Source organism: Hyperolius riggenbachi, chromosome 6 (assembly GCF_040937935.1).
Source record: "Hyperolius riggenbachi isolate aHypRig1 chromosome 6, aHypRig1.pri, whole genome shotgun sequence".
Taxonomy (NCBI): domain Eukaryota; kingdom Metazoa; phylum Chordata; class Amphibia; order Anura; family Hyperoliidae; genus Hyperolius; species Hyperolius riggenbachi.
In genome coordinates this window covers 130,670,214-130,693,491 of record NC_090651.1, presented here as the reverse complement: position 1 = coordinate 130,693,491, position 23,278 = coordinate 130,670,214, and the positions used below count along the sequence as shown (strand labels likewise).

Below are 23,278 nucleotides of genomic sequence, written 5' to 3'. Positions count from 1 at the left end.
CACGTGGTTCGGACCCGAACGCGCTCTGATTGGCCGAACTGTCACGTGGTTCGGGTAAATAAATACCCGAACCACGTCATATTTCCGCCATTTGTCTGTGGGTTTAGCTTTGGGTAGGCAGGCAGGGTAGTTCGCTCTCCAGCCACGCTAGCCAGGGTCCCCCCCAGTCATTGTGTGTCACTGCTGGGAATAGTAGTACACCGCTCGCTCAGCATTCTGTTTACTGCCACTCTGTGTACCTCGCTCAGCCACACTATATAGCATTCTGTTTACTGTTCTGTGTCTGCTGGGAATAGTAGTACACCGCTCGCTCAGCCACACTATATAGCATTCTGTTTACTGCCACTCTGTGTACCTCGCTCAGCCACACTATATAGCATTCTGTTTACTGTTCTGTGTCTGCTGGGTATAGTAGTACACCGCTCGCTCAGCCACACTATATAGCATTCTGTTTACTGCCACTCTGTGTACCTCGCTCAGCCACACTATATAGCATTCTGTTTACTGTTCTGTGTCTGCTGGGAATAGTAGTACACCGCTCGCTCAGCCACACTATATAGCATTCTGTTTACTGCCACTCTGTGTACCTCGCTCAGCCACACTATATAGCATTCTGTTTACTGCCACTCTGTGTCTGCTGGGAATAGTAGTACACCGCTCACCCGCCACTGTATAGCATTGTGCTCTGTGTCGCTGCTGGGAATAGTGGTACACCGCTCACCCGCCACTGTATAGCATTGTGCTCTGTGTCGCTGCTGGGAATAGTGGTACACCGCTCACCCGCCACTGTGCTCTGTGTCGCTGCTGGGAATAGTGGTACACCGCTCAGCCACACTATATAGCATTCTGTTTACTGTTCTGTGTCTGCTGGGAATAGTAGTACACCGCTCGCTCAGCCACACTATATAGCATTCTGTTTACTGCCACTCTGTGTACCTCGCTCAGCCACACTATATAGCATTCTGTTTACTGCCACTCTGTGTCTGCTGGGAATAGTAGTACACCGCTCACCCGCCACTGTATAGCATTGTGCTCTGTGTCGTTGCTGGGAATAGTGGTACACCGCTCACCCGCCACTGTATAGCATTGTGCTCTGTGTCGCTGCTGGGAATAGTGGTACACCGCTCACCCGCCACTGTATAGCATTGTGCTCTGTGTCGCTGCTGGGAATAGTGGTACACCGCTCACCCGCCACTGTATAGCATTGTGCTCTGTGTCGCTGCTGGGAATAGTGGTACACCGCTCACCCGCCACTGTATAGCATTGTGCTCTGTGTCGCTGCTGGAAATAGTGGTACACCGCTCACCCACCACTGTATAGCATTGTGCTCTGTGTCGCTGCTGAGAATAGTGGTACACCGCTCACCCACCGCTGTATAGCATTGTGCTCTGTGTCGCTGCTGGGAATAGTGGTACACCGCTCAGCCACACTATATAGCATTCTGTTTACTGTTCTGTGTCTGCTGGGAATAGTAGTACACCGCTCGCTCAGCCACACTATATAGCATACTGTTTACTGCCACTCTGTGTACCTCGCTCAGCCACACTATATAGCATTCTGTTTACTGCCACTCTGTGTCTGCTGGGAATAGTAGTACACCGCTCACCCGCCACTGTATAGCATTGTGCTCTGTGTCGCTGCTGGGAATAGTGGTACACCGCTCACCCGCCACTGTATAGCATTGTGCTCTGTGTCGCTGCTGGGAATAGTGGTACACCGCTCACCTGCCACTGTATAGCATTGTGCTCTGTGTCGCTGCTGGGAATAATGGTACACCGCTCAACCACACTATATAACATTCTGTTTACTGTTCTGTGTCTGCTGGGAATAGTAGTACACCGCTCGCTCAGCCACACTATATAGCATTCTGTTTACTGCCACTCTGTGTACCTCGCTCAGCCACACTATATAGCTTTCTGTTTACTGCCACTCTGTGTCTGCTGGGAATAGTAGTACACCGCTCACCCGCCACTGTATAGCATTGTGCTCTGTGTCGCTGCTGGGAATAGTGGTACACCGCTCACCCGCCACTGTATAGCATTGTGCTCTGTGTCGCTGCTGGGAATAGTGGTACACCGCTCACCCGCCACTGTATAGCATTGTGCTCTGTGTCGCTGCTGGGAATAGTGGTACACCGCTCACCCGCCACTGTATAGCATTGTGCTCTGTGTCGCTGCTGGGAATAGTGGTACACCGCTCACCCGCCACTGTATAGCATTGTGCACTGTGTCGCTGCTGGGAATAGAGGTACACCGCTCACCCGCCACTGTATAGCATTGTGCTCTGTGTCGCTGCTGGGAATAGTGGTATACCGCTCACCCGCCACTGTATAGCATTGTGCTCTGTGTCGCTGCTGGGAATAGTGGTACACCGCTCAGCCACACTATATAGCATTCTGTTTACTGCCACTCTGTGTCTGCTGGGAATAGTAGTACACCGCTCACCCGCCACTGTATAGCATTGTGCTCTGTGTCGCTGCTGGGAATAGTGGTACACCGCTCACCCGCCACTGTATAGCATTGTGCTCTGTGTCGCTGCTGGGAATAGTGGTACACCGCTCACCCGCCACTGTATAGCATTTCTGTACTGCCACTGTACTGCTGCCAGTCAGCGTGTACTTTAAGGATAAGTGAAATGAGGAAGAAATCCGGTGAAAGAGGGAGGGGCAAGGGAAGAGGTGTTTCCCCTGACGGTTCACGTACAGGCCACAGGGGAGCACCCAAGAAAACCCACTCAATACCGCCCATGTTGTCCAGGACAACAACCCTCACAAATCCAAAAGAACAGGACCAGATAATTACTTGGATGACCTCTCAAGCGTCCAGCAGTGGGTTAAGCAGCACCAGCACATCACGCACGAGGTCCGAGTCCTCAGCCAGTTACAAGGAGCCAGTGGGCACAAAGCTGACACAACCGGCAGCGACACCACGCACACAACTGCCAGATAACCAGTCCGATGAATTACCTCAGGACACAATGGGGTATTCGCAGGAGCTATTCCCAGCCCAACAAACTTCCACCTTTCAAAGGTCAATGGAGGAACAGCCAGAAATGTTGTGCCCGGATTCACAACCATTAACTGTGGGAAATGCACTGCGCACTGAAATACAAGGCGAGTCCGAGGAGGACTCGGAAACCCAAATCCCAGAGCAAGTTGGGCAGGAGGGGTTGCAATTGCAGGAGGTCGGCCGACAAGATCTGGAAGACGACGTTGGAGTGAGCTGCGCAGAGGTTGTTCTGGGGAGCTCTACTTCACGGCGGCGGCCCCCCACAATGACATATGACGAGTTTCAGGAGATGGAAGAGGAGGGTATGGACAATGTGGACAGAGACCCAGATTTTGTTTGTGAACGAGAACATCGCCGTCGTAGCAGCAGCACAGATGAGTCTGTTGAAGAACCCACTGCTGCACGAGTTCGCCTTGTGCCACAAGGTAGGCGGCGCGCAATTTCAGGCACCACAAGCGTGGAAGTTCAAGTGAGAGGCAAAAGAGGAGCAAACAGAAATCGCCAGCAAGGCAGGTGCTCCAAAGTCTGGGCTTTCTTTGAAGACTGCACTGAGGATGTTACCATGGCGATTTGCAAGGTGTGCAAGACCCGCCTGAGCAGGGGGAAAAGTATTAACAACCTCTCCACCACCAGCATGAGCCGCCACATGCTATCCAAACATCCCACTCTGTGGGCAAATGCGGCAGGACAGGGTACCAGCAACACTGCCTCCCTTGGGTTCACCAGACTCACCACCAGACCCGCCTCAGCAGCAGCAGTAGCCCAGCCATTGCGTGGTTCACAACATTCACAAACATCAGACGACGCTGACACTGTCACTTTCCGGAGTAGTGCTCTTGAGGTCTCCCAGTGTTCATCAAACACAACAACCAACAGCCCTTCCGTGTGCAGCTGTAATAAGACGGCGGCCTGACCGCATTCAGCAAGCGGAACGCGGAGGTTTGGCCGCGTCCGCATCAGCGGCACCATCCACCACATGGTCGCATGCGGAACGCGGAGAAACATCCGCATCGGCGTTGAGATCCACCGTTCGGTCACAGGCCTCTCGGCGTACTTTACGTCGAGGCTGTGGTCCGGTTCTTCCCTCACAGGCCTCTCGGCGTACTTTACGTCGAGGCTGTGGTCCGGTTCTTCCCTCACAGGCCTCAGGGCCTGCCACACACCAACGCTATCCTCAATCCAGTCTGGACCCCGTAGGGGCTGCGCGCGTGTGCAATAAAGCCTTTTATACTCTTAGAAGGAGAGTCAGCTGACCAGCTGGTCAGCTGACCTCAGTAAGGTCCTTGAGCTGTGCTGCAAGGTCCTTGAACTGTGTTGTGATTGGCTGATTGGCTGGGCGGGCTGGTTGAGCCCAGCACAGTATAAAAGCAGGCATTCTGTCAGTTGCAAGTTGTCTGCAGTAAGCGTTACTTTGTGATAGCCCTCAGACCTTAGCTAGATCCGAGAGAGACAGTCCTAGCTGGAGCAAGGCTCCTGTCTCTCATCAGTCAGTCTTTGTTGTTTTCCTGATTATTGTATAATTGTATGTAACCTGATCTCTGTTATAGTCAGCCAGTCAGTTGATCTAATAGTCAGCCAGATAGTGATCTGACAGTCAGTACCATCGTGGGCCAAGTGCGGCTTGCCGTAACTAGCCCACAACAGTCAGATTTGTTATTTTCCTGATCTGCGACATATATTGGTTTTGCCAATATATTCGCAAGCACTATTGTTATCTGTGCCATTTTCTGATCTCCCGTTGCCGAACCTCTGCTTGTCTATTTCACTACGAGTTCGGCTTTCTGACTTTGTACCTCCGCCTATCTGATTTCCGTTACTGACCTTGGCTAGATTTCTGACTTTGCCCCCTTTAGTGGTTCTCCCACTAAAGGGTTTATTCTGCTGAATCCCTCCTTGCGGAGGTCTCAGTGGTTCCCCAGTATATCATTGCTGCTGGGGAACGCGATTCTAGCGTTACGTCATCTAGTCGCAGAATCGCACACACTGCGTTTCTCTTTTAGAGGTACCCAGTCCTCTTAAAGATATCAGTGCGGTGGGTTTTCCACTGTCGTTATACCCGGTATCCAGAGTTACAAATAAATATCCGCATTATTGGCGATTCCGCAGATCGCCACATAATCGGATATATCAGCATTATTGGTGATACTGCGGATCACCAACAATCTGAATACTCTGAGTGTGCACCAAACACCACACATTGTTACAGTACTGCAGACCATATTATGAATATGGAAGGTCTGGTGGAACGATTAAATATGCTGTCAGCCACTATTGGAGAACTGTCCAAAACTGTGACCTTACAGCAAGCTCAGATCTCCCAGCTTACAGAGAGAATTAATGCCCTGTCTCCACCAGTGGTTCAACCTTCCCCTCACACAGTCGAGCCCAAGATGCCCCTTCCGGAAAAATTTTCTGGCTCACGGGCCGACTTTAGTAACTTTAGAAATCGCTGTTTAGCATATTTCCAGATGAAACCTGTGTCGTCCGGTTCAGAGGCACAGAGGGTTACTCTGATTAGGACCCTCTTACAGGGAGATTCCCAGACCTGGGCATTTAGCCTTCCCGAAGGTCATACTGCCTTGTCATCGGTGTCTGAATTCTTTAAAGCGATGGCCATTATCTACGATGATCCCGACATCGCCGGCACAGCCGAGCGCAAGCTCAGGGAACTTAAACAAGGTAGTCGCATGGTTGAGGAGTATGCGGCAGAGTTCAGGAAGTGGGCAGTCTCAGTGAGGTGGGATCAATTCACACTATTAGACACGTATATGAATGGGTTATCTGATTCCATCTCTGATGTCATCATAAGCCACCCTGAACCGAAAAGTTTAGATGAGGCCATAACACTGTCCATTAAAATTGATAGACGTATTCGATATCATAAGAAGGGCAGATCTTTAGCACTCGCCAGGGTGTCCCATGCGGTTAGTCCTCCTGAGGTCTCGGAGGAGGAACCGATGCAATTGGGGCATGGCCATCTGACAGGGTCTGAGAGAGCTAGGAGAATGAAGGAGGGACTATGCCTATACTGTGGGGAGAAGGGTCACCGAGTGCAGAAGTGCAGCAAGAGGACGGGAAACTTGTCCGCTTAGGGCTGGTTGGAGGTACCGCCCTAAGCGAGCCAACCCTACCTCCATATCACAGTAAGATCTTGCTGCCTTGTTCCCTTCAATGGGAGAATCAAGTTTGTCACACGTCTGCATTCATCGACTCGGGCTCCGCCGCCAATTTCATAGATCGTGATCTAGCTTTGAGGTTCAATATCCCCATTCTCCTGATTCAGAAGCATATCTATGTCACTGCAATCGATGACTCCCCACTGCAAGACAAGTCACCTCTTTGTCAAACTCCATTTCTCACCCTCCAGGTTGGGGTTCTTCACACAGAAAACATTCAGTTCTTTGTTTTAAAGATGGCCACCTCATCAGTCATCCTGGGTCTCCCTTGGCTGAGGAAGCATTCTCCCCAGATAAATTGGAGAGAGGGACAACTGTCTGCATGGTCACACTATTGTCAGGAGAATTGTTTAGGGTCTGTATCAGTCTGTTCCTCTGAGGTTCACGTTGAAGGGGTTCCACCTCAGTATTCTGAATTCAGTGACGTGTTTTGTGCCCGGTCTGCGGACAGGTTGCCTCCCCATAGACCCTATGACTGTCCTGTTGAGCTGAGACCAGGTACTATGCCCCCTCGGGGCCGGTTGTACAATCTTTCTGGTCCCGAGAAGATCGCGATGAAGGATTATATCAGGGAGAACTTGGAGAAGGGCTTTATCCGTCCTTTATCCGTCCTTCCAAGTCCCCTGCGGGAGCGGGGTTCTTCTTTGTTAAGAAGAAAGACGGTGGTCTTCGCCCGTGTATAGATTATAGACAACTTAACAAGATCACCATCAAAAACCGTTACCCTCTCCCACTCATCGACGATCTATTCTCACAGATTACTGATGCCTGTGTTTTTTCCAAGTTGGACCTCAGGGGGGCATATAACCTTATTCGTATCCGAGAAGACGACGAGTGGAAGACCGCGTTTAATACACCTGACGGTCACTATGAGTACCTCGTCATGCCCTTCGGGTTATGCAATGCCCCGGCAGTCTTTCAGGAGTTTGTCAATGATATCTTTAGAGATGTATCAGGCAGATTCTTAGTGGTTTATCTTGACGACATTTTAATTTTTTGAAAGACTTGCAGCAGCATAGGCAGCATGTTAGGTTTGTCCTCCAAAAACTACGTGAGAACCAATTATACGCCAAGTTGGAGAAATGTATTTTCGAAGTCAGGGAGGTAGCCTTTCTGGGATACATTATCTCCACATCTGGGTTGACAATGGATCCTAGTAAGGTCGCAGCAGTCCTGGAATGGCCACAGCCTTCAGGCCTCAAGGCACTGCAGAGGTTTTTGGGATTCGCCAACTATTACAGGAGGTTCATTAAGGGGTACTCTTCGGTGGTGGCCCCTATGACTCAGTTGACAAGAAAGGGGGCTGATGCTAGTAACTGGCCATCTGAAGCAGTTAAGGCCTTTGAGTTGTTGAAAGCAGCCTTCTGTTCCGCTCCCACGTCACCCGCCCCTTTATTGTGGAGGTGGATGCATCCGATGTAGGAGTCGGCGCAGTTTTATCGCAGGCTTTTGGCCCGGATGGTAAGGTCCATCCGTGTGCATACTTCTCAAGGAGGTTTGCGCCCGCGGAGAAAAATTATGATGTGGGGAATCGAGAGCTGTTGGCCATCAAACTGGCACTGGAGGAGTGGCGCCATTGGTTGGAAGGGGCAGAGTTCCCTTTTACAGTGTATACAGATCACAAAAACCTCGAATACATCGAGAAAGCTAAGAGGTTAACGCCCAGACAGGCCAGATGGGCGCTTTTCTTTTCTCGTTTTGATTTTGTGATCACGTATAGTCCAGGTGACAAGAACGTTAAGGCTGATGCCTTGTCTAGGTGCTTTGAGCCTGAGTCTGCCCCATCTGCTACTCCCACTAATATCCTCCCTGAAAAGTACTTTCTGGCAGCTACTGAGATCTCGGAGGATCTTTCCAAGGTGCTTTCGGCATGTCAGGCTAATGTTCCTAAGGGGAAACCCAAGGGTCTCCTGTATGTTCCCATCCGCTTCCGAGGGCAAGTGCTACGTATGTTTCATGAACACAAGAATGTGGGACACCCGGGCATTGCCCGTACTCAGGAACTGTTGAGTAGGGCTGTCTGGTGGCCTTCTTTCATGTCCGACTGTGAGGAGTTTGTCAAGTCCTGTTCTGTCTGTGCCAGGTGCAAATCCTCCAGGAAGGCTCCAGCCGGGTCTCTCCAACCCCTGCCTTCTCCACAGGTTCCATGGTCCCACATCTCCATGGACTTTGTGGGTGAACTGCCTGAATCTGACGGTAAGACCGTCATCTGGGTCGTAACTGACAGGTTCAGTAAGATGGCACATTTTGTTGCTCTGCCCGGGTTGCCGTCTGCTCAGGATTTGGCAGAACTATTTGTGCATAACATCTTTAAGCTTCATGGAATTCCTGTGGATGTGGTTTCAGACCGAGGGGTACAGTTTGTATCTAAATTCTGGAGGTCCTTTTGCAAAGATTTGGGCATCTCTCTGTCTTTTTCGTCTGGCTACCATCCCCAGACCAATGGGCAGACAGAGAGAATCAACCAATCCCTTGAACAATTCTTGAGATGTTACGTGGCGGAGGCGCAACATCTGTGGGTGAAATTCTTGCCATTTGCTGAATTCGCTCACAATAATCTCAGGAACACATCTTCCGGGTATTCTCCATTTCAGGTCGTTTACGGTAGATCACCCAAATTCTCGTCGCTTCCAGTCAGGGAGTCACCTCTTCCAGCTCTCCAGGAGTGGCAAGGAGCCTTCAAGAAAATTTGGGAGAATGTCAGGTACAATCTGAATAAGGCCTTTAAGATCCAGAAAAAGTATGCGGACAAAAGACGTTCCATTGAATGGAACTTTGTTCCGGGGGATTTTGTTTGGGTATCCACCAAACATATCTCTCTCAGACAGCCATCGGCAAAACTGGGTCCCCGGTTTATTGGGCCTTTCCCTGTGGAAAGAAAGATTAATGATGTGACATACAGGGTGAAACTACCTGCCAGTCTGAGATGTGGCAGGACATACCATGTCTCCCTATTGAAACCTGCTGTTAGGGTAGACTCGGCTCCCCCTTCTCCTGTGGTGGTCGATGGGGAACTGGAGTATGAGGTTCAGGATATCCTGGATTCTCGCATTGTACGCAATAAAGTTCAGTATCTGGTACACTGGAAGGGGTATGGACCAGAGGAAAGATTATGGGTTCCCCTTCGAGATCTGCATGCCAAAGAGATAAGAAAGAAGTTTCATGAGTCACATCCCGGGAAGCCTGGAGAAGCATGTCCGGAGGCCACGCCTGAAAGGGGGGGTACTGTAATAAGACGGCGGCCTGACCGCATTCAGCAAGCGGAACGCGGAGGTTTGGCCGCGTCCGCATCAGCGGCACCATCCACCACATGGTCGCATGCGGAACGCGGAGAAACATCCGCATCGGCGTTGAGATCCACCGTTCGGTCACAGGCCTCTCGGCGTACTTTACGTCGAGGCTGTGGTCCGGTTCTTCCCTCACAGGCCTCAGGGCCTGCCACACACCAACGCTATCCTCAATCCAGTCTGGACCCCGTAGGGGCTGCGCGCGTGTGCAATAAAGCCTTTTATACTCTTAGAAGGAGAGTCAGCTGACCAGCTGGTCAGCTGACCTCAGTAAGGTCCTTGAGCTGTGCTGCAAGGTCCTTGAACTGTGTTGTGATTGGCTGATTGGCTGGGCGGGCTGGTTGAGCCCAGCACAGTATAAAAGCAGGCATTCTGTCAGTTGCAAGTTGTCTGCAGTAAGCGTTACTTTGTGATAGCCCTCAGACCTTAGCTAGATCCGAGAGAGACAGTCCTAGCTGGAGCAAGGCTCCTGTCTCTCATCAGTCAGTCTTTGTTGTTTTCCTGATTATTGTATAATTGTATGTAACCTGATCTCTGTTATAGTCAGCCAGTCAGTTGATCTAATAGTCAGCCAGATAGTGATCTGACAGTCAGTACCATCGTGGGCCAAGTGCGGCTTGCCGTAACTAGCCCACAACAGTCAGATTTGTTATTTTCCTGATCTGCGACATATATTGGTTTTGCCAATATATTCGCAAGCACTATTGTTATCTGTGCCATTTTCTGATCTCCCGTTGCCGAACCTCTGCTTGTCTATTTCACTACGAGTTCGGCTTTCTGACTTTGTACCTCCGCCTATCTGATTTCCGTTACTGACCTTGGCTAGATTTCTGACTTTGCCCCCTTTAGTGGTTCTCCCACTAAAGGGTTTATTCTGCTGAATCCCTCCTTGCGGAGGTCTCAGTGGTTCCCCAGTATATCATTGCTGCTGGGGAACGCGATTCTAGCGTTACGTCATCTAGTCGCAGAATCGCACACACTGCGTTTCTCTTTTAGAGGTACCCAGTCCTCTTAAAGATATCAGTGCGGTGGGTTTTCCACTGTCGTTATACCCGGTATCCAGAGTTACAAATAAATATCCGCATTATTGGCGATTCCGCAGATCGCCACATAATCGGATATATCAGCATTATTGGTGATACTGCGGATCACCAACAATCTGAATACTCTGTGTGTGCACCAAACACCACACATTGTTACAGTACTGCAGACCATATTATGAATATGGAAGGTCTGGTGGAACGATTAAATATGCTGTCAGCCACTATTGGAGAACTGTCCAAAACTGTGACCTTACAGCAAGCTCAGATCTCCCAGCTTACAGAGAGAATTAATGCCCTGTCTCCACCAGTGGTTCAACCTTCCCCTCACACAGTCGAGCCCAAGATGCCCCTTCCGGAAAAATTTTCTGGCTCACGGGCCGACTTTAGTAACTTTAGAAATCGCTGTTTAACATATTTCCAGATGAAACCTGTGTCGTCCGGTTCAGAGGCACAGAGGGTTACTCTGATTAGGACCCTCTTACAGGGAGATTCCCAGACCTGGGCATTTAGCCTTCCCGAAGGTCATACTGCCTTGTCATCGGTGTCTGAATTCTTTAAAGCGATGGCCATTATCTACGATGATCCCGACATCGCCGGCACAGCCGAGCGCAAGCTCAGGGAACTTAAACAAGGTAGTCGCATGGTTGAGGAGTATGCGGCAGAGTTCAGGAAGTGGGCAGTCTCAGTGAGGTGGGATCAATTCACACTATTAGACACGTATATGAATGGGTTATCTGATTCCATCTCTGATGTCATCATAAGCCACCCTGAACCGAAAAGTTTAGATGAGGCCATAACACTGTCCATTAAAATTGATAGACGTATTCGATATCATAAGAAGGGCAGATCTTTAGCACTCGCCAGGGTGTCCCATGCGGTTAGTCCTCCTGAGGTCTCGGAGGAGGAACCGATGCAATTGGGGCATGGCCATCTGACAGGGTCTGAGAGAGCTAGGAGAATGAAGGAGGGACTATGCCTATACTGTGGGGAGAAGGGTCACCGAGTGCAGAAGTGCAGCAAGAGGACGGGAAACTTGTCCGCTTAGGGCTGGTTGGAGGTACCGCCCTAAGCGAGCCAACCCTACCTCCATATCACAGTAAGATCTTGCTGCCTTGTTCCCTTCAATGGGAGAATCAAGTTTGTCACACGTCTGCATTCATCGACTCGGGCTCCGCCGCCAATTTCATAGATCGTGATCTAGCTTTGAGGTTCAATATCCCCATTCTCCTGATTCAGAAGCATATCTATGTCACTGCAATCGATGACTCCCCACTGCAAGACAAGTCACCTCTTTGTCAAACTCCATTTCTCACCCTCCAGGTTGGGGTTCTTCACACAGAAAACATTCAGTTCTTTGTTTTAAAGATGGCCACCTCATCAGTCATCCTGGGTCTCCCTTGGCTGAGGAAGCATTCTCCCCAGATAAATTGGAGAGAGGGACAACTGTCTGCATGGTCACACTATTGTCAGGAGAATTGTTTAGGGTCTGTATCAGTCTGTTCCTCTGAGGTTCACGTTGAAGGGGTTCCACCTCAGTATTCTGAATTCAGTGACGTGTTTTGTGCCCGGTCTGCGGACAGGTTGCCTCCCCATAGACCCTATGACTGTCCTGTTGAGCTGAGACCAGGTACTATGCCCCCTCGGGGCCGGTTGTACAATCTTTCTGGTCCCGAGAAGATCGCGATGAAGGATTATATCAGGGAGAACTTGGAGAAGGGCTTTATCCGTCCTTTATCCGTCCTTCCAAGTCCCCTGCGGGAGCGGGGTTCTTCTTTGTTAAGAAGAAAGACGGTGGTCTTCGCCCGTGTATAGATTATAGACAACTTAACAAGATCACCATCAAAAACCGTTACCCTCTCCCACTCATCGACGATCTATTCTCACAGATTACTGATGCCTGTGTTTTTTCCAAGTTGGACCTCAGGGGGGCATATAACCTTATTCGTATCCGAGAAGACGACGAGTGGAAGACCGCGTTTAATACACCTGACGGTCACTATGAGTACCTCGTCATGCCCTTCGGGTTATGCAATGCCCCGGCAGTCTTTCAGGAGTTTGTCAATGATATCTTTAGAGATGTATCAGGCAGATTCTTAGTGGTTTATCTTGACGACATTTTAATTTTTTGAAAGACTTGCAGCAGCATAGGCAGCATGTTAGGTTTGTCCTCCAAAAACTACGTGAGAACCAATTATACGCCAAGTTGGAGAAATGTATTTTCGAAGTCAGGGAGGTAGCCTTTCTGGGATACATTATCTCCACATCTGGGTTGGCAATGGATCCTAGTAAGGTCGCAGCAGTCCTGGAATGGCCACAGCCTTCAGGCCTCAAGGCACTGCAGAGGTTTTTGGGATTCGCCAACTATTACAGGAGGTTCATTAAGGGGTACTCTTCGGTGGTGGCCCCTATGACTCAGTTGACAAGAAAGGGGGCTGATGCTAGTAACTGGCCATCTGAAGCAGTTAAGGCCTTTGAGTTGTTGAAAGCAGCCTTCTGTTCCGCTCCCACGTCACCCGCCCCTTTATTGTGGAGGTGGATGCATCCGATGTAGGAGTCGGCGCAGTTTTATCGCAGGCTTTTGGCCCGGATGGTAAGGTCCATCCGTGTGCATACTTCTCAAGGAGGTTTGCGCCCGCGGAGAAAAATTATGATGTGGGGAATCGAGAGCTGTTGGCCATCAAACTGGCACTGGAGGAGTGGCGCCATTGGTTGGAAGGGGCAGAGTTCCCTTTTACAGTGTATACAGATCACAAAAACCTCGAATACATCGAGAAAGCTAAGAGGTTAACGCCCAGACAGGCCAGATGGGCGCTTTTCTTTTCTCGTTTTGATTTTGTGATCACGTATAGTCCAGGTGACAAGAACGTTAAGGCTGATGCCTTGTCTAGGTGCTTTGAGCCTGAGTCTGCCCCATCTGCTACTCCCACTAATATCCTCCCTGAAAAGTACTTTCTGGCAGCTACTGAGATCTCGGAGGATCTTTCCAAGGTGCTTTCGGCATGTCAGGCTAATGTTCCTAAGGGGAAACCCAAGGGTCTCCTGTATGTTCCCATCCGCTTCCGAGGGCAAGTGCTACGTATGTTTCATGAACACAAGAATGTGGGACACCCGGGCATTGCCCGTACTCAGGAACTGTTGAGTAGGGCTGTCTGGTGGCCTTCTTTCATGTCCGACTGTGAGGAGTTTGTCAAGTCCTGTTCTGTCTGTGCCAGGTGCAAATCCTCCAGGAAGGCTCCAGCCGGGTCTCTCCAACCCCTGCCTTCTCCACAGGTTCCATGGTCCCACATCTCCATGGACTTTGTGGGTGAACTGCCTGAATCTGACGGTAAGACCGTCATCTGGGTCGTAACTGACAGGTTCAGTAAGATGGCACATTTTGTTGCTCTGCCCGGGTTGCCGTCTGCTCAGGATTTGGCAGAACTATTTGTGCATAACATCTTTAAGCTTCATGGAATTCCTGTGGATGTGGTTTCAGACCGAGGGGTACAGTTTGTATCTAAATTCTGGAGGTCCTTTTGCAAAGATTTGGGCATCTCTCTGTCTTTTTCGTCTGGCTACCATCCCCAGACCAATGGGCAGACAGAGAGAATCAACCAATCCCTTGAACAATTCTTGAGATGTTACGTGGCGGAGGCGCAACATCTGTGGGTGAAATTCTTGCCATTTGCTGAATTCGCTCACAATAATCTCAGGAACACATCTTCCGGGTATTCTCCATTTCAGGTCGTTTACGGTAGATCACCCAAATTCTCGTCGCTTCCAGTCAGGGAGTCACCTCTTCCAGCTCTCCAGGAGTGGCAAGGAGCCTTCAAGAAAATTTGGGAGAATGTCAGGTACAATCTGAATAAGGCCTTTAAGATCCAGAAAAAGTATGCGGACAAAAGACGTTCCATTGAATGGAACTTTGTTCCGGGGGATTTTGTTTGGGTATCCACCAAACATATCTCTCTCAGACAGCCATCGGCAAAACTGGGTCCCCGGTTTATTGGGCCTTTCCCTGTGGAAAGAAAGATTAATGATGTGACATACAGGGTGAAACTACCTGCCAGTGTGAGATGTGGCAGGACATACCATGTCTCCCTATTGAAACCTGCTGTTAGGGTAGACTCGGCTCCCCCTTCTCCTGTGGTGGTCGATGGGGAACTGGAGTATGAGGTTCAGGATATCCTGGATTCTCGCATTGTACGCAATAAAGTTCAGTATCTGGTACACTGGAAGGGGTATGGACCAGAGGAAAGATTATGGGTTCCCCTTCGAGATCTGCATGCCAAAGAGATAAGAAAGAAGTTTCATGAGTCACATCCCGGGAAGCCTGGAGAGGCATGTCCGGAGGCCACGCCTGAAAGGGGGGGTACTGTAATAAGACAGGGGCCTGACCGCATTCAGCAAGCGGAACGCGGAGGTTTGGCCGCGTCCGCATCAGCGGCACCATCCACCACATGGTCGCATGCGGAACGCGGAGAAACATCCGCATCGGCGTTGAGATCCACCGTTCGGTCACAGGCCTCTCGGCATACTTTACGTCGAGGCTGTGGTCCGGTTCTTCCCTCACAGGCCTCAGGGCCTGCCACACACCAACGCTATCCTCAATCCAGTCTGGACCCCGGAGGGGCTGCGCGCGTGTGCAATAAAGCCTTTTATACTCTTAGAAGGAGAGTCAGCTGACCAGCTGGTCAGCTGACCTCAGTAAGGTCCTTGACCTGTGCTGCAAGGTCCTTGAACTGTGTTGTGATTGGCTGATTGGCTGGGCGGGCTGGTTGAGCCCAGCACAGTATAAAAGCAGGCATTCTGTCAGTTGCAAGTTGTCTGCAGTAAGCGTTACTTTGTGATAGCCCTCAGACCTTAGCTAGATCCGAGAGAGACAGTCCTAGCTGGAGCAAGGCTCCTGTCTCTCATCAGTCAGTCTTTGTTGTTTTCCTGATTATTGTATAATTGTATGTAACCTGATCTCTGTTATAGTCAGCCAGTCAGTTGATCTAATAGTCAGCCAGATAGTGATCTGACAGTCAGTACCATCGTGGGCCAAGTGCGGCTTGCCGTAACTAGCCCACAACAGTCAGATTTGTTATTTTCCTGATCTGCGACATATATTGGTTTTGCCAATATATTCGCAAGCACTATTGTTATCTGTGCCATTTTCTGATCTCCCGTTGCCGAACCTCTGCTTGTCTATTTCACTACGAGTTCGGCTTTCTGACTTTGTACCTCCGCCTATCTGATTTCCGTTACTGACCTTGGCTAGATTTCTGACTTTGCCCCCTTTAGTGGTTCTCCCACTAAAGGGTTTATTCTGCTGAATCCCTCCTTGCGGAGGTCTCAGTGCCCAGTATATCATTGCTGCTGGGGAACGCGATTCTAGCGTTACGTCATCTAGGCGCAGAATCGCACACACTGCGTTTCTCTTTTAGAGGTACCCAGTCCTCTTAAAGATATCAGTGTGGTGGGTTTTCCACTGTCGTTATACCCGGTATCCAGAGTTACAAATAAATATCTGCATTATTGGCGATTCCGCAGATCGCCACATAATCGGATATATCAGCATTATTGGTGATACTGCGGATCACCAACAATCTGAATACTCTGAGTGTGCACCAAACACCACACATTGTTACAGCAGCGCTACGGTTCAGTTGTCTGTGTCGGAGATGTTTGAGCGCAAGAGGAAATTGCCAGCAAATGACCCCCGGGCCGTGGCAGTAACAGCCAGCATAGCCAAGCTTCTGGCCTGCGAAATGCTGCTATATCGAGTGGTGGAGACAAACAGCTTCAAGGGCATGATGTCAGTGGCCATCCCACGTTACGTGGTTCCCAGCCGCTACCACTTTGCGCGCTCTGCAGTGCCTGAGTTGCATGAGCACGTGGTCAGCAAAATAACCCGAAGCTTGAAGAATGCCGTTGCCTGCAAGGTTCACCTCACCACTGACACCTGGACGAGTGCGTTCGGCCAGGGTCGATACATCTCCCTTACCGCGCACTGGGTGAACCTTGTGGAGCCTGGCAGCGATTCCTCACCTGCTACGGCGCGGGTGTTGCCCACGCCGCAAACAGCTGCACCGCCGTCCCTCCCACTGGATAACAACAGCAGCACCTACCTCTCTGACTCCTTCTCCTCCAACGCATCTCAAAGCTGTACCTCATCCGGAAACGCTAACCCAACAGCAGTAGGATCGTGGAAGCAGTGCAGCACAGCTGTTGGCATGCGTCAGCAAGCGTTGCTGAAGCTGATCTGCCTTGGGGATAAGCAGCACACAGGGGAGGAAATTTGGAGGGGAATAAAGGAACAGACGGATTTGTGGCTGGCACCGCTGGACCTGAAACCGGGCATGGTTGTGTGTGATAATGGGAGTAATCTCATTCGCGCTTTAAGGTTGGCTAAGCTGACACACATCCCTTGCCTGGCACACGTGATGAACCTAGTAGTTCAGCGGTTCCTGAGGACATACCCAGGCGTGGCCGATCTTCTGTTGAAGGTGCGACGAGTGGCCAAACATTGCAGAAATTCCAGTACTGCTTCAGGGGCACTCGCCAAGATGCAGGAGCGCTTCAATCTCCCCCACCATCGCTTGCTGTGTGATGTCCCTACGCGCTGGAATTCTACGTTGCACATGCTAGCCCGCTTTTGCGAGCAGAAGAGTGCAGTGGTCCAGTACATGACGGCGCAGTACCGAGGCGCATCCGGACAGCTGCCAAGCTTCTGTGGATCCGATTGGGCCAACATGTTGGACCTCTGCCAAGTCCTCCAAAATTTTGAGCAATCCACGTTGCTTGTGAGCAGTGACAACTCTTCAGTCAGCATTACCATACCACTGCTGTGTTTACTGAAGAGGTCGATGTTGAAAATCAAGGAAACAGCTGTCATGATGCAACTGGGGGAATCTGAGGGAGAAAACGATCAGCGTGATGGTACCAACATCAGGCCATCCGCCTCAGGAAACGCTGGCCCCAGCAGCTATGACGAAGAAGAGGAGGAGGAACAGCTGGAGTTGGAGCAGGAATTTCCTGCCACCACTGACGAGGGCCAGAGCGGTGCACGTTGGACTTCCACAATTCAGCGCGAATGGTCAGCAGAAGCAGACCAGGAAGAAGGTGACGACTATGATGCATCACAACTATCACAACGCTCACAAGAGGATGATGAGGATTCTGGCAGGACTCTGGCACACATGGCTCAATTCATGCTAGACTGCATTGAACGCGACCCACGCATTGTGCGCATTCTGGACAACACCAATTACTGGGTTTATACCCTTCTGGATCCACGGTACAAACACAATGTTCCAAAACTGCTTGAAGAAGGAGTCAGACAGGTCAAAATGGAAGAATACCAGCAGGCCCTTGTGGAGACTTTAGAGAGGAGATTGACATCCTCCCCCTCCTCTAGCCAGTTGTACTCGGACAGACTGACTTCCGCAAACCCAGGACGACCAGGAGGGCAGCAAACAACACAAGCCGCAGGTAGTGCCCAAAAGGGAATAGTATCGGCAGTGTCCTTGGAGTGGGAAAATTTTATGACACCCATGCAGCAGCAGCCCACAGAACAGCAAGCGTGCAGATCCACCTCCAACACCGATCGCCTGGAGAAGATGGTCAAGGACTACATGTCAGATGGCATAGCTGTGTTGAACAATCCATCTGCACCCTTCAATTATTGGGTATCGAAGCTAGACACCTGGCACGAACTGGCAATGTACGCAATAGAGGTGCTGGCTTGCCCGGCAGCCAGCGTTATGTCGGAACGCTGTTTCAGTGCTGCCGGAGGCATCGTCACAGATCGGCGTATCCGCCTCTCCACAGAAAATGCAGACCGTCTGACTCAAATTAAAATGAATCAATCCTGGATTGGAAACGACTACGCAACACTCCTGGACCCCAACCAAGTAACATGAACAATGACCATCTGTGATGGGTTAGCGTTTCCGGTCCCTGTTTATTGAACCTCTCATCTTTATTACATTTATGACTGCATGGCGGCAAAAAGCATTGCTATATCCGCACGCTATTTGTCCTCATGCAAGGCCTGGGATGTTGTGTCTCAAAAAGCGTGGCCTTCTCCTCCTGCGGCTCCTCCTGTTCCCTCACGTGTGCTGCTGCTGCTGCTGCTGCTGCTGCTGCTGCTGGGTTAGCGTTTCCGGTCCCTGTTTATTGAACCTCTCATCTTTATTACATTTATGACTGCATGGCGGCAAAAAGCATTGCTATATCCGCACGCTATTTGTCCTCATGCAAGGCCTGGGATGTTGTGTCTCAAAAAGCGTGGCCTTCTCCTCCTGCGGCTCCTCCTGTTCCCTCACGTGTGCTGCTGCTGCTGCTGGGTTAGCGTTTCCGGTCCCTTTTCCTGGAACCTCTTCTCTGTATTACATTTATGACTGCATGGCGACAAAAAGCATGTTACCTGTGCAAAGAAACATGGCATTTTCCACATTTAAAAGACAGTTTTTCCTTTGAAACTTTACAATCAATTTTCTCAAAAACTATAAGCTCTTTTTCAAATATTTTTTTTCCTCTTGTACCCACTCCCAAGGTGCACATACCCTGCAAATTTGGGGTATGTAGCATGTAAGGAAGCTTTACAAAGCACGAAAGTTCGGGTCCCCATTGACTTCCATTATGTTCTGAGTTCGGCGCGAACACCCGAACATCGCGGCGATGTTCGGCGAACGTTCGCGAACCCGAACATCTAGGTGTTCGCCCAACACTAATCTGCAGTATCACTGGGAATACAGATATATACCAGATTATAAGTGATCTGCAGTATCACCGATAAACCGATATACTAGCTAACCTCTGTTCACCTGAGTAGAGTGTAGTGTTTGGTGTGACAGTAACACTTTGAGGACTAGGCCTCAGTGCAGCAAGGAGTACTGCACAGATTCCTTCCGCAGACCTGAGCTCTCCAAGACGGGAGGAGTCAGACTGACAGTAGGAAGGATGTCTGAAAGTGACCCTCAGGAGGAAAGGTCGCTAACAGAGCGAGGAACCGCCTCTAACGGTAAGGTCGGTTCTCGAGGTCGGACAAGCCAGGTCGTACACACACGGACAGATACAGTACAAGATCAGGAGACAAAGGCGGAGTCTAAGTACAGGCAGGGTTCGGCAACGGGGTATCAGAAATATCGAGGTACAGAATCAGGAGGCTGAGGCGGAGTCTAGGAACAAGCCAGGGATCGGCAACAGAGTATCAGAAATATCGAGGTACAAGATCAGAGTTCAGGAGGGTAGTCAAGGCAAGCAAAAGTCATAACAGATAATCACAATCAAACTAGTACTTTAGCTATCAACAGAATCTAGCTAAGTGTAAGATTACAGCTCCAGCTGGTCCCGGCACACTTGCGGATCTGACTACGGATCTGGGTGCTCCCACATATGTGATCACAACGCCAGACAAAGAGCAAGTGAACAGCCAGCAGTATATATACACAAGGACCTCTCCAGGACCTCCCTAATTGCTGGACCAATGAGAGTTGTGGAAAATGTCAGCTGACCCGCCTGGTCAGCTGACTCACTTCTGTCACTCTGGGCCTTGGTGGACTATCAGTCCCAGCCACACCAGTACTGTCTAGCAATGTATTTTGTGAACCGCTTGCGGGGGCCGCCTCCAATGCGGATTCCGCCGTTCTCAACGCGGATTCCGCCGTTCCCAATGCGGATTCCGCCGCTCTGCCTAAGCGGCATGCGGCGGTTTTTCCACGTTGTGACCCCCTGCTGGACGCGGAAACAGCCGCCTCACTATGAGAGACGGCGGCTCTTTCGCGTTTTCTCACAGTACCCCCCCCCCCCCCCCGAGGAGTGGACTTTGGACAACTCCCACCAGGCTTCTCGGGATGTAAGGCATGAAATTCTCTCCTTAATTCGTCTGCATGCATGCGCATCCCCGGAACCCATTGCCTCTCCTCAATGCCGTACCCTTTCCAGTGTACGAGATATTGTACCGAGTTTTGTACAGAGCGTGAATCTAGAATCTTTTCCACCTCATATTCGGGTTGGGCATCTACCAAGACAGGAGGAGGAGGAGTGGGACCCACCTGGACTGCTGGTTTAAGAAGGGATACATAGAAGGACCTTACCCCGCGCATGCTAGTGGGAAAATCGATGGCATAAGTAACATCGTTGATTTTCTTAGCAACCGGGAATGGGCCCACAAACCTGGGACCGAGCTTATTAGAAGGTTGTCTAAGGGTCAAGTGACGTGTGGACACCCAGACCAAGTCTCCTGGTCGGAACTTCCACTCCAATGACCGTCTCTTGTCAGCTTGACTCTTCTGACTCAAAAAGGCCTTCTCCAGGTTACTTCTTACCGTCCCCCAAAGGTCCTTAAATGACCTTTGCCAGGCCTCCAGGGCTGGAAACGGAGTGGAGGCTATAGGTAATGGGGAAAATTTGGGTGATCTCCCCGTCACTACCTGAAAAGGAGAGAACCCGGAGGACGAGTTTTTTAAATTGTTTTGGGCAAATTCTGCGAAGGGCAGGAATCTGACCCAATCGTCCTGCGCCTCTGCCACATAACACCTTAAAAACTGCTCTAAAGACTGATTTATCCTCTCAGTCTGGCCATTGGTCTGTGGGTGATAGCCAGATGAGAAAGACAGCTTTATGCCCATGAGCCGGCAAAAAGCTTTCCAAAATCGTGAGACAAATTGGACTCCCCTGTCTGAAACTATGTCTTCGGGAATGCCGTGTAATCGGAAGACATGAGTGATAAACAACTCGGCCAATTCCTGAGCCGAGGGGAGTCCTTTCAAAGGCACAAAATGGGCCATTTTGCTAAATCGGTCGACTATCATCCAAATGACCGCCATACCTTCAGATCTGGGAAGCTCACCCACAAAATCCATGGACAGGTGGGTCCACGGCTCACTCGGGGTGGGCAAAGGCTGCAAAGTACCGACAGGTGCCAGCCGGGAGGGTTTACTCTTGGCACATATCACACACTTCTTCACGTATTCCTTGCAATCCGCTGCCAAGGAAGGCCACCACGCGCATCTGGCTACCAGATCCTGTGTTCTAGATGCCCCAGGATGCCCTGCATTCTTATGTGCATGGAACATCTCAAGAACCTGGAGGCAAAATGGCAGAGGCATGAACAGGACCCCTGCGGGCTTCCCTTCCGGGATGGATGTCCTGCTGAAAGGGAGCCAACGTCTCCCTCCAATCCTCCCAAGTTCCAGTGGCTGTCAGAATCAACCTCTGGGGAATAATGGTCTCTGGAATGGAGGGCTGTGCTGTCTCTGACTCAAAACATTGGGATAAAGCATCCGCCTTAACATTCTTGCTCCCCGGGGTGTACGTAATAATAAAACTGAACCGGGAGAAAAATAACGAGGGCTCAACCTCTTAGCCCCCTCGATGTACTCTAAGTTTTTGTGATCGGTGTAAACCGTGATGGTATGCTCAGCTCTCTCTAACCAATGTCGCCATTCCTCGAAAGCCAATTTAATGGCCAGGAGCTCCCTGTTGCCAATATCGTAATTCCTCTCTGCAGGGGAGAACCTGCAAGAGAAATAAGCACACGGGTGCATTCTACCCTGCAAGCCTGACCGCTGAGACAGCACAGCCCCCACCCCAACCTCCGAGGCATCCACCTCCACAATGAACGGGAAAGACGTATCCACATGTCTGAGGATGGGTGCTGAACAGAATAGGCCCTTCAGGGTGGTAAAAGCATGTAAAGCCTCAGGAGACCAGTGAGTGGTATCTGCCCCCTTTTTAGTGAGACTGGTAAGGGGAGAAATGACCGTGGAGTACCCCTTTATAAACCTTCTATAATAATTGGCGAAGCCAAGAAAGCGCTGAAGGGATTTCAACCCAACCGGCTGTGGCCATTCCAGAACAGCGGAGACCTTGGCAGGATCCATAGACAGGCCCGTGGTGGAAATTATGTACCCCAAGAAAGCGACAGATGTTACTTTAAAGATGCATTTTTCAAGCTTTGCGTATAGGGAGTTCTACCTTAACTGATTCAAAACAAACCTCACATGGTTTCTATGTTCATAGAGATTGTTGGAGAAGATAAGGATATCATCTAGATAAACTAGAACGAATCTCCCCAACACCTCTCTGAATACCTCGTTAATGAGTTCCTGGAAAACGGCCGGAGCATTACATAGCCCGAAGGGCATCACCAGGTACTCATAATGCCCGTCTGGTGTATTAAAGGCCGTTTTCCACTCATCGCCCTTTCTTATGCGTATCAGATTGTACGCGCCCCGCAAATCTAGCTTAGAAAAGATCTTAGCGTCTGTAATCTGAGTGAACAAATCGTCTATCAGTGGCAGCGGATAGCGATTTTTTACTGTAATCTTGTTAAGACCGCGATAGTCGATGGAGGGTCGCAGGCCTCCGTCCTTCTTTTTAACAAAAAAGAAACCTGCTCCAGCAGGCGACCGGGACGGGTGAATGAAACCCTTGGCCAAATTTTCATGGATGTACTCCTGCATGGCCAATTTTTCTGGCCCTGACAGATTGTACAAATGGCCCCGGGGGGGTACACAACTTGAACGGAGATCAATGGGACAATCGAAATGGCGATGTGGGGGCAATTTGTCTGCTGCCTTGGGGCAGAACACGTCGGAAAATTCAGAGTACTGGTCTGGTACCCCTCCCACCTGAATTCTGGTTTGCCCTAAGGTCAACTTCCCCAAACACTGCTGAAAACAACGAGGTGACCAAGTAGTTAACTGACCCGTGGCCCAGTCTATTTGAGGTGAATGGAGCAGGGATGGTCGTAGTCAACCAACTTCGCTACGCTGGAAATACGCGTAGTTTTA

At 50.3% G+C, this 23,278-nt stretch overlaps 1 protein-coding gene across 1 annotated transcript in view; it reads left to right on the top strand.

Annotated features, from left to right (window-relative positions):
• LOC137522549 (dimethylaniline monooxygenase [N-oxide-forming] 2-like) overlaps positions 1 to 23,278 on the top strand; it is a 93,510-nt gene that overhangs the window by 12,682 nt on the left and 57,550 nt on the right. The window lies entirely within an intron of this gene.